Source organism: Portunus trituberculatus, chromosome 25 (genome assembly GCF_017591435.1).
Source record: "Portunus trituberculatus isolate SZX2019 chromosome 25, ASM1759143v1, whole genome shotgun sequence".
NCBI lineage: Eukaryota > Metazoa > Arthropoda > Malacostraca > Decapoda > Portunidae > Portunus > Portunus trituberculatus.
The window spans coordinates 6,578,249-6,588,635 of record NC_059279.1 but is presented as its reverse complement, the minus strand read 5'-3'; the positions used below and the strand labels follow the sequence as shown (position 1 = coordinate 6,588,635).

General features: G+C 45.0%; 2 long non-coding RNA genes across 2 annotated transcripts; both read left to right on the top strand.

Moving 5' to 3' along the window:
• The first annotated feature begins 980 nt into the window (after positions 1–980).
• On the top strand, positions 981–4,667 carry LOC123508722. The gene is made up of 5 exons (XR_006675984.1): positions 981–1,058; positions 1,150–1,232; positions 1,405–2,283; positions 4,015–4,121; positions 4,480–4,667. It is a non-coding gene; the product is annotated as an uncharacterized LOC123508722 (long non-coding RNA).
• A 490-nt stretch (positions 4,668–5,157) lies between these two features.
• Positions 5,158–8,709, top strand: LOC123508727. The gene is made up of 5 exons (XR_006675989.1): positions 5,158–5,910; positions 6,022–6,104; positions 6,277–7,155; positions 8,038–8,138; positions 8,506–8,709. It is a non-coding gene; the product is annotated as an uncharacterized LOC123508727 (long non-coding RNA).
• The last annotated feature ends 1,678 nt before the right edge of the window (positions 8,710–10,387 follow it).

Sequence of the window (10,387 nt, the reverse complement as noted above, 5' to 3'; positions counted from 1 at the left end):
AAAGGAGAGAGAGAGAGAGAGAGAGAGAGAGAGAGAGAGAGAGAGAGAGAGAGAGAGAGAGAGAGAGAGAGAGAGAGAGAGAGAGAGAGAGAGAGAGAGAGAGAGAGAGAGAGAGAGAGAGAGAGAGAGAGAGAGAGAGAGAGAGAGAGAGAGAGAGAGAGAGAGAGAGAGAGAGAGAGAGAGAGAGAGAGAGAGAGAGAGAGAGAGAGAGAGAGAGAGAGAGAGAGAGAGAGAGAGAGAGAGAGAGAGAGAGAGAGAGAGAGAGAGAGAGAGAGAGAGAGAGAGAGAGAGAGAGAGAGAGAAAGAGAGAATGGTGACGAGGTTGAAGTATCACACTTCCCACACACCATCTATCAATTCGGGAAATTTTCACAGAGCAATATCACACTAATACATTATCTTCGCCTCAGTCAATTGTACAGTCAGATCTTGAAAGAATATTTGAATATGTGGACACAACACTTCTTGCACGGGTCACGATACTACAGAAGTGAAGAGCACGAACAAACACTTCTGGTGAGCATTGAAGAGGTGAGCAGAGCCTGTGTGCCGCCCAGCGCTTCCCTTGGCTTGTGGTGAGGCAAGGAGGAGGAAAGGCTGGGAAGGAAGAGCCTGGGGCGAGAACGTGCACCATGGAAGGATGGAAGGAAGCACATCACAGTATCCTCAGTAAAATGTTCCCAACCTAACCTCATCCAATCTGAAACAATGTAATTGAATGTACCGTAACCTAATCTTACCTAACAATGGAATGAAGGTAAAATAACCTAACTTGATTTCATCTCACATAATTCAAGTTTACTTGAGCTAACCAAACTTCACCAATTGAATATAACTCAACCTAACTAACCTATCAAGCTAACCTTTCCTGACCTAACCTAACCTAACCCGTCAACGCCTCCTGCCGTTTTGGAATATTGGAGCTCTTGGGCGTTGTGGGAGTCCCGGCAGTGTGTGCGGGGCGTGGCCAGTGCCTGTCACCACTGAGAGTGCCATGAGGAGCGCCACACCTCATCCGCCCTCGACATGGAGCGACGCGTCCTGCTGGTGATCCTACTGTGTGTGTGTGTGTGTGTGTGTGTGTGTGTGTGTGTGTGTGTGTGTGTGTGTGTGTGTGTGTGTGTGTGTCTAATCCTCCTCCTTCCCTAGGGTGTGTGCCTGCCTGCTGGCCTCTGCCGTGGCCTTTCCTCTGCCTGAACCGCTGTCTGGAAACAGATTCCGTCCTCGTGAAGGTAAAAACTCAGTCCTGCAGTTACAGAGACCTTCGCTGTGCATGAAGGTCTCTGTAACATGTGAATCTGTTCATCGTGTATACCAAATGTTTGCCTCCTTTTTAAGCAGGAAGGATGCGTGAGATGCCAAGTCGTTCACTTTGACTAATTCCTGTGTTGTCTCCCCAAACAGCCAACAGATGCCTTTGCTATACTTTCCCGTGTAACTGTGGATGGGGCCGCACACCTCTTCGGTAATGAGGAAAACGCCTGACCTCTGGAGCCTCTACATGACCTGACCTGAACTCACCTGTTCTGAACCAACAAGCCTCAGGATGAAAAATAAAACAAAATAGAGACTCTTCCTTCTCACTTCTCACTTGCATTCACGCCTAATAAAGCCTGCAATATCTGTTCATGCTTGATATTAGTTTGGTGTTCCTTTGCCTCGCTGCACGCTGGCTGTCTGGTGGAGGCACAAGAAAGGCTTGCAAGCGTCATTTAGAAAAGTTAACCTTACATCTGACACACTTCTGTTCTTACAATAAGCAAATCGCATCGAATCACTAAGACTTTCCAATCTTTTCACATAAACAACATTTGCGTTAGATGTGAGAGCAATTCATTAAAATGTTTTGGAAATGCAATTTTGGCAACGCGTTTGATATGGGAAAGTATCCATAGGTGAGACACTGCATCCCCTGGCTGATGGAGTCCCGGAACAGCCGCTTCCGCTCCGACGCCCAGTGGCTTTCCCACACGCATTGACATAGGCAGGAGTGTCCGTGTCGCCTGGTGCACTTGTTGGCAGTACAGTAGTGTGTTTCCCGCAATGGTGACAAAAAAGGGAAGGAATGGCCGAGTTAAGATGGCTATTTACCTCGCCGCGGCAGGTGCACCATAGTGAGGGGAAGGCCAGAGGGAACATAACATGGCCTGGTGGGGAAGCCCTCGCCAGGTGTCCACAACCCGGCAGCACCTGGCACTCTGTTCCGCCGGGTATATGAGGAGGCAAGCCCCAACCAGTGCCACACTTCGACATGGAGCGACGCACCCTGCTGATTGTCCTGCTGTAAGAGTGTGTGTGTGTGTGTGTGTGTGTGTGTGTGTGTGTGTGTGTGTGTGTGTGTGTGTGTGTGTGTGTGTGTGTGTGTGTGTGTGTGTGTGTGTGTGTGTGTGTGTGTGTGTGAAGCAAAGTAAAGTAAAGTTTATTGCCATTTCATTATATATATATATATATATATATATATATATATATATATATATATATATATATATATATATATATATATATATATATATATATATATATATATATATATATATATATATATATATATATATATATATATATATATATATATATATATATATATATATATATATATATATATATATTGGTTAAATAAATGTGTTCATTGGCATGGTCTATCGAGCCAAGGCTGCCTGGTAGACGTAGTTACTGAACTATGTAGTGACTCTGTCAGAAGACTTCACTTCGCAATATATTCATAAGAATACAAGAATAAGTCATATTTCACCCAATCACGTTCACACTATACATACATACGAACACATTACTTATACAAATACTTGTCCGTACATACACATATGTATACTTCCTGAATAATTCATATACTTCTTTAAAGTAAACTTATCATACAATACAATAATGATGGACTGCGAGCTGCTAGTTATAAACACCTAAGGAAATGTTCTTTGTTTTTTCTTTTAAATTGAAAGTAGCTAATACTAGTAATATATTTCATATTAGCAGGCAAGGAATTCCATAGCTATGGACCAAAGTAAAATATGCTGTGCTTGAATAACTGTGTGCGGAATTGCGGGCACTCCAAATTTAAGTTCCCACTTCTTGTTGCATACGATGAATCTACACATTTAAATAGTTATTATTTGGAAATCTGTTAATGAACTTGAAGATGGAGAAAAGGACAAAACACTTATGAATATCGAAGAAATTCAATAGTTTATTATTAGAAAAAAAAAAACTATAGATGTTGAGTCGAATTTACCCATAAAAAATATACATCGCAAAATTTTGTTTTGAATTATTTTTAATCTATTTATGAAAGACGGCCAAGTGCAGGCCCAAACTGAGACACAATAAATAAAATAAGGATAGCAGAGTGTATAGTAAATACTGAGTAGGACTTCAGATGGTTTCATGCATACATTATCAATATGAATATTCCAATTAAGGTTATCATCAATAAATACACCTAAAAATTTTTATCTGAGTGACACATTGCAGAGTTTGACCTTCAAGAAGAATTGGTTGGATATGATTTATTACTGACCGATTTTGGAAAAAATACAATTGGTTTTACGTATATTGAGTGTTAGTTCGTTACGTTTTTTCCATTAATTTATCAAATGTAGTTCTGTAATTCACCACGGTCTCCTACTGTGTGTGTGTGTGTGTTTGTGTGTAATTCACCTCGGTCGCCTGTTGGTCACTCAGCCAGTCTTCCCCATTACGGAGGGAGCTCAGACTTCTTAGACCGATCTTCGGGTAGGACTGAGGCCACATCACACACAACACACACCGGGAAAGCGAGGCCACAACCCCTCCAGTTGCTCGAGTTACATCCCGTACCTATTTACTGCTAGGTGAACAGGGGCCACACATTAAGAGGCTTGCCCATTTGCCTCACCGCTTTCCGGGATTCGAACCCGGCCCTCTCGATTGTGAGCCGAGCGTGCTAACCACCGCTGTGTGTGTGTGTGTGTGTGTGTGTGTGTGTGTGTGTTTATGCTGCAGTCAACCGTGTTCACCTTACAGAGTGTGCAGCTTCCTGCTGCTTGGTGTCACCGCCGAGGCCTCGCCTTGGGGTAGTCGCCGCTTCGTGAGACCGCCGTTTGGGGGCAGACCACCATTTGGCGGATCAGGTGAGCGGCTCTAGACCATTTAGTTCGGTTCAAGTATTGTGTTACTTTGAATGTGTAATATTTTGATATTACACATTGAATTATAGTTGTTCCCTACTGGAAGTGCAGAGTTCACGCCGGTAAGCCACAGAGAGCCTCGCCCTTCACTTTTTTCATTTACCAGTAAACTCTATAAGTTCCAGTGTCTGTACCTCCTCCTGCCTATGACTGTTTTAAAAAAACGGGGTGATCATGTCACCTCAGAAAACAAATGAACCATATCACACAACAGTAGCAACAACAACAATCGTCGCTGTGTGGTGCAGATTGCAGCTTCACCCTAGGTGATTCCTCACCACTAATGTCTCTCTCCATGCAGGCTGTGTGTGTGTCACGACACCATGTAAATGTCCCTACTACGGCTAACCCGGCCAGCGAACACGGAATCTGACAGTGCTCGCTCGTGGCCACACGACACTCGCCATGGATGGAAAGCGCCGACTCTTGATTCTTTGGATGAATTAAAATTTAGTTTTGCACTTAGTGGTAAATAAAGTATTAGCAATCCCTGATGTTTGTCATTACCTGTCCCTGATATGAGCAGCACAGCAGTAGCACTGGGGCGTGAGTGAGGGTGGTGTTGCAGAGACGCATGTTGTGTTCGTCCCATGAACAGGAAAACACAAACTGTGGAAAGGTCAGGCGGCGCCTCTTGTAGGATGCAGCTGTTCCCCTCCTCTCTTCCTCCGTGTCCTACTGGCGGACCGAGCCGAGCTCACACAGTAGATATGTAATATACAGTCAATAAGATAAGAGAAAAAATCTTACGTAACGGTGTGTTACCGTCCACTGACTTGCTTCTCTAAAGCACGTGACGGAAATACACACTTCTTGAGAGAGAGAGAGAGAGAGAGAGAGAGAGAGAGAGAGAGAGAGAGAGAGAGAGAGAGAGAGAGAGAGAGAGAGAGAGAGAGAGAGAGAGAGAGAGAGAGAGAGAGAGAGAGAGAGAGAGAGAGAGAGAGAGAGAGAGAGAGAGAGAGAGAGAGAGAGAGAGAGAGAATGGTGACGAGGCTGAAGTATCACACTTCCCACACACCATCTATCAATTCGGGAAATTTTTCACAGAGCAATATCACACTAATACATTATCTTCGCCTCAGTCAATTGTACAGTCAGATCTTGAAAGAATATTTGAATATGTGGAGACAACACTTCTTGCACGGGTCACGATACTACAGAAGTGAAGAGCACGAACAAACACTTCTGGTGAGCATTGAAGAGGTGAGCAGAGCCTGTGTGCCGCCCAGCGCTTCCCTTGGCTTGTGGTGAGGCAAGGAGGGAGGGAAAGGCTGGGAAGGAAGAGCCTGGGGCGAGAACGTGCACCATGGAAGGATGGAAGGAAGCACATCACAGTATCCTCAGTAAAATGTTCCCAACCTAACCTCATCCAATCTGAAACAATGTAATTGAATGTACCGTAACCTAATCTTACCTAACAATGGAATGAAGGTAAAATAACCTAACTTGATTTCATCTCACATAATTCAAGTTTACTTGAGCTAACCAAACTTCACCAATTGAATATAACTCAACCTAACTAACCTATCAAGCTAACCTTTCCTGACCTAACCTAACCTAACCCGTCAACGCCTCCTGCCGTTTTGGAATATTGGAGCTCTTGGGCGTTGTGGGAGTCCCGGCAGTGTGTGCGGGGCGTGGCCAGTGCCTGTCACCACTGAGAGTGCCATGAGGAGCGCCACACCTCATCCGCCCTCGACATGGAGCGACGCGTCCTGCTGGTGATCCTACTGTAAGTGTGTGTGTGTGTGTGTGTGTGTGTGTGTGTGTGTGTGTGTGTGTGTGTGTGTGTGTGTGTGTGTGTGTGTGTGTGTGTGTGTGTCTAATCCTCCTCCTTCCCTAGGGTGTGTGCCTGCCTGCTGGCCTCTGCCGTGGCCTTTCCTCTGCCTGAACCGCTGTCTGGAAACAGATTCCGTCCTCGTGAAGGTAAAAACTCAGTCCTGCAGTTACAGAGACCTTCGCTGTGCATGAAGGTCTCTGTAACATGTGAATCTGTTCATCGTGTATACCAAATGTTTGCCTCCTTTTTAAGCAGGAAGGATGCGTGAGATGCCAAGTCGTTCACTTTGACTAATTCCTGTGTTGTCTCCCCAAACAGCCAACAGATGCCTTTGCTATACTTTCCCGTGTAACTGTGGATGGGGCCGCACACCTCTTCGGTAATGAGGAAAACGCCTGACCTCTGGAGCCTCTACATGACCTGACCTGAACTCACCTGTTCTGAACCAACAAGCCTCAGGATGAAAAATAAAACAAAATAGAGACTCTTCCTTCTCACTTCTCACTTGCATTCACGCCTAATAAAGCCTGCAATATCTGTTCATGCTTGATATTAGTTTGGTGTTCCTTTGCCTCGCTGCACGCTGGCTGTCTGGTGGAGGCACAAGAAAGGCTTGCAAGCGTCATTTAGAAAAGTTAACCTTACATCTTACACACTTCTGTTCTTACAATAAGCAAATCGCATCGAATCACTAAGACTTTCCAATCTTTTCACATAAACAACATTTGCGTTAGATGTGAGAGCAATTCATTAAAATGTTTTGGAAATGCAATTTTGGCAACGCGTTTGATATGGGAAAGTATCCATAGGTGAGACACTGCATCCCCTGGCTGATGGAGTCCCGGAACAGCCGCTGCCGCTCCGACGCCCAGTGGCTTTCCCACACACATTGACATAGGCAGGAGTGTCCGTGTCGCCTGGTGCACTTGTTGGCAGTACAGTAGTGTGTTTCCCGCAATGGTGACAAAAAAGGGAAGGAATGGCCGAGTTAAGATGGCTATTTACCTCGCCGCGGCAGGTGCACCATAGTGAAGGGAAGGCCAGAGGGAACATAACATGGCCTGGTGGGGAAGCCCTCGCCAGGTGTCCACAACCCGGCAGCACCTGGCACTCTGTTCCGGCAGGTATATGAGGAGGCAAGCCCCAACCAGTGCCACACTTCGACATGGAGCGACGTACCCTACTGATTGTCCTGCTGTAAGAGAGAGAGAGAGAGAGAGAGAGAGAGAGAGAGAGAGAGAGAGAGAGAGAGAGAGAGAGAGAGAGAGAGAGAGAGAGAGAGAGAGAGAGAGAGAGAGAGAGAGAGAGAGTGTATGTAATTCACCTCGCTCGCCTACTGATCACCCAGCCAGTTTTCCCCATTACGGAGCGAGCTCAGATCCCATAGACCATATCTTCAGGTAGGACTGAGACCACAACACACTCCACACACCGGGAAAGCGAGGCCACAACCCATCGAGTTACATCCCGTACCTATTTACTGCTAGGTTTAGAGGGGCCACACATTAAGAGGCTTGCCCATCTGCCTCGCCGCCCCGGGACTCGAACCCGGCCCTCTTGATTGTGAGTCGAGCGTGCTAACCACTACACTACGCTGTGTGTGTAAACGTAAGCACTTTCATATGTGTGTGTGTGTGTGTGTGTGTGTGTGTGTGTGTGTTTCACTGTTTGATCTGCTGCAGTCTCTGACGAGACAGCCAGACGTTACCCTACGGAGCGAGCTCAAAGCTTATTATTTCCGATCTTCGGATAGGCCTGAGACCAGGCACACACCACACACCGGGACAACAAGGTCACAACTCCTCGATTTACATCCCGTACCTACTTACTGCTAGGTGAACAGGGGCTACACGTGAAAGGAGACACACCCAAATATCTCCATCCGGCCGGGGAATCGAACCCCGGTCCTCTGGCTTGTGAAGCCTGCGCTCTAACCACTGAGCTACCGTGTGTGTGTGTGTGTGTGTGTGTGTGTGTGTGTGTGTGTGTGTGTGTGTGTGTGTGTGTGTGTGTGTGTGTGTGTGTGTGTGAGTGTGTGTTTGTGTGTGTGTGCTGCAGTCAGCCGTGTTTACTTTACAGTGTGTGCAGCTTTCTGCTGCTGGCTGTCTTCGCTGAGCCCTCGCCTCGGGTGAGTGGCCGCCGCTCCAGGTTCAGCAGAACGCCGTTTTTTGGCGGACCAGGTGAATGGTTTTAAACAGTCTGGTCCGGTTCAAGCACTGTGTTACTTTGCATTCATAATTTTTTGATATCACACATTGAATTATTAAGACTGTTCTCTCCTGGAAGTGCAGAGTTCACAGGTTATTAAGCCATAGAGAGCCTCACCCTTCACTCTTTCATTTACCAGAAAACTCTAGAAGTTCCAGTGTCTGTATCTCATCCTGCCTATGACTTATTCTTAAAGTTTTTAAACACAGGGTGATCATGTCACCTCAGAAAATAAATGGACATCTCACACAATAACAACAACTACAAGCGTCTCTTTGTGATGCAGGATGCTGCTGCACACCCATTGATTTTTCGCCACTAATGCCCCTCTCCTTGCAGGCTGTAAGTGCTTCAGGTTACCGTGTTATTGTGCCCAATACGGTTAACCCGGCCAGCGAACTCTCTGGCTTCCAGACACTGCTCCCTCGCACCACACGACACTCGCCATGGATGGAAAGCGCTGACTCTTGGTTCTTCGGATGAATTAACAAATTAACGGAAAATTTTGCTTTGCACTTAGTGGTAAATAAAATCACAGCAATTTCTGATGTTTGGCATTACCTGTCCCTCACATGTGCAGCACGGCAGCAGGTGAGGGGTGTGGAGGAGGGTGGTGTTGCAGAGACGAATGTTGTGTTCGTCCCATGAACAGGAACACACAAACTGCGGCAAAGGTCAGGCGGCGCCTCCTGCAGGATGCAGTTGTTTCCCTATTCTCCTCCTCCGTGTTGTTATGGTCAGTTATTCTTGTTATGAGTTATGTTATGTTTGCAAGTTGCATGATCTTGTTGCGTCCCTAATCTTCAAAACTGTTTTTGTGGGTTCAAGGGAACGCATCTGAGTTTTTTTTTTTTATCAACTTCACTTAATCATATCATTTACCGACATTTACATCTTCCGACCCTACGACAACAACGAAAAACCACGAAAACCACGAAAATTTAATCACTCTCTTCACTCAAAGTCCACCTTCAAATACCTCAGATTCTTTCACCTTATATCTTGAACTCAAATTCATGAAAGACACACAAATAACCTCATTGATAATATCAACTCTACTCACTCAAACTTCTTCAAATGTTCTAGATTTCTTCACAGTATTCACGTTATTCAACTCAAATCACGCAATCTAAACTCAATGATAAGATACATCCTAACACACCCTACAATTAACCATCCTACACAACCTACACATAACCAGTTTCCCTCTATGCAAATATGACACCAACATTTTCTCTGACTGCATTGCAACTGTCTGGCTAGACTTACTGGTCTTGAGATAGGCGGTGCGCCCATTTTGACCCTTCTTTAGTCTGACAGACCTGTCTCGCTGTCGTCTCTCGCCCTCTCGGGTCTCTCGGCTTCTCTCTCTCTGCCTCTCTGTCTCTTACACCTTGTAATATACACGCGTTACTTGACTATCAGATTAGTGATATCGTCTTATAATCTTGGTACCTGCTTTCGTGTCTCTCATCTTCTTCCTTCATTTATTCTTCTACTTCTTGCTTCTATCTTAATTTCTTCATTCTTGTTATCTTCTTTTCTACGTATTTCATTTCTTCTCGATTTTCAAGTCACAACAGTTATAACAGAGTCACGAATGTCATGCATTTACCGACTCTCTCAGTACTGTTTCCCGACGATGACAGGACATACACATGTAGTTTTTCAATGTATGCCTCTATATACAGTTGTGCTCCGAGCTGTTGCACGACGTTGCACAAATTCTCTAGCTACTGGCTATAAACAGTCAAAGATTTTTTCTATCTTTAATTAACAAAAATAATATCTATACATAAGGTGTTCGATACGGCGCCGACAAGTAACAATCACAACTCTTTCTGTTGCCTTCTCCACTGCAATTACTACAATTTCTCTTACAAACATCCTTAAGAATTACATTAATCTCGTACATATTCTCGCATCAAAACGGATTTAACTTCAAACATCATCCACTATATCTTCATAACGTATTACAACATCTGAACACGGTGCTTTATTTATCAGTAAATCTCATATGTAGTACGTACAATATTACCCCTTTTTCCCAGCTACCCGTATATAAGAATGACCTTTACTTGGTACATGAATGCAAGCAACCACGTGACGTACCACCAAATATATTACCATACACATATAGTTACCTGACTCCGTTCACGAAAATGACAACGTAACACCACCGAAATATAATGACAAATATTGATATTTCCACACAAGTGAC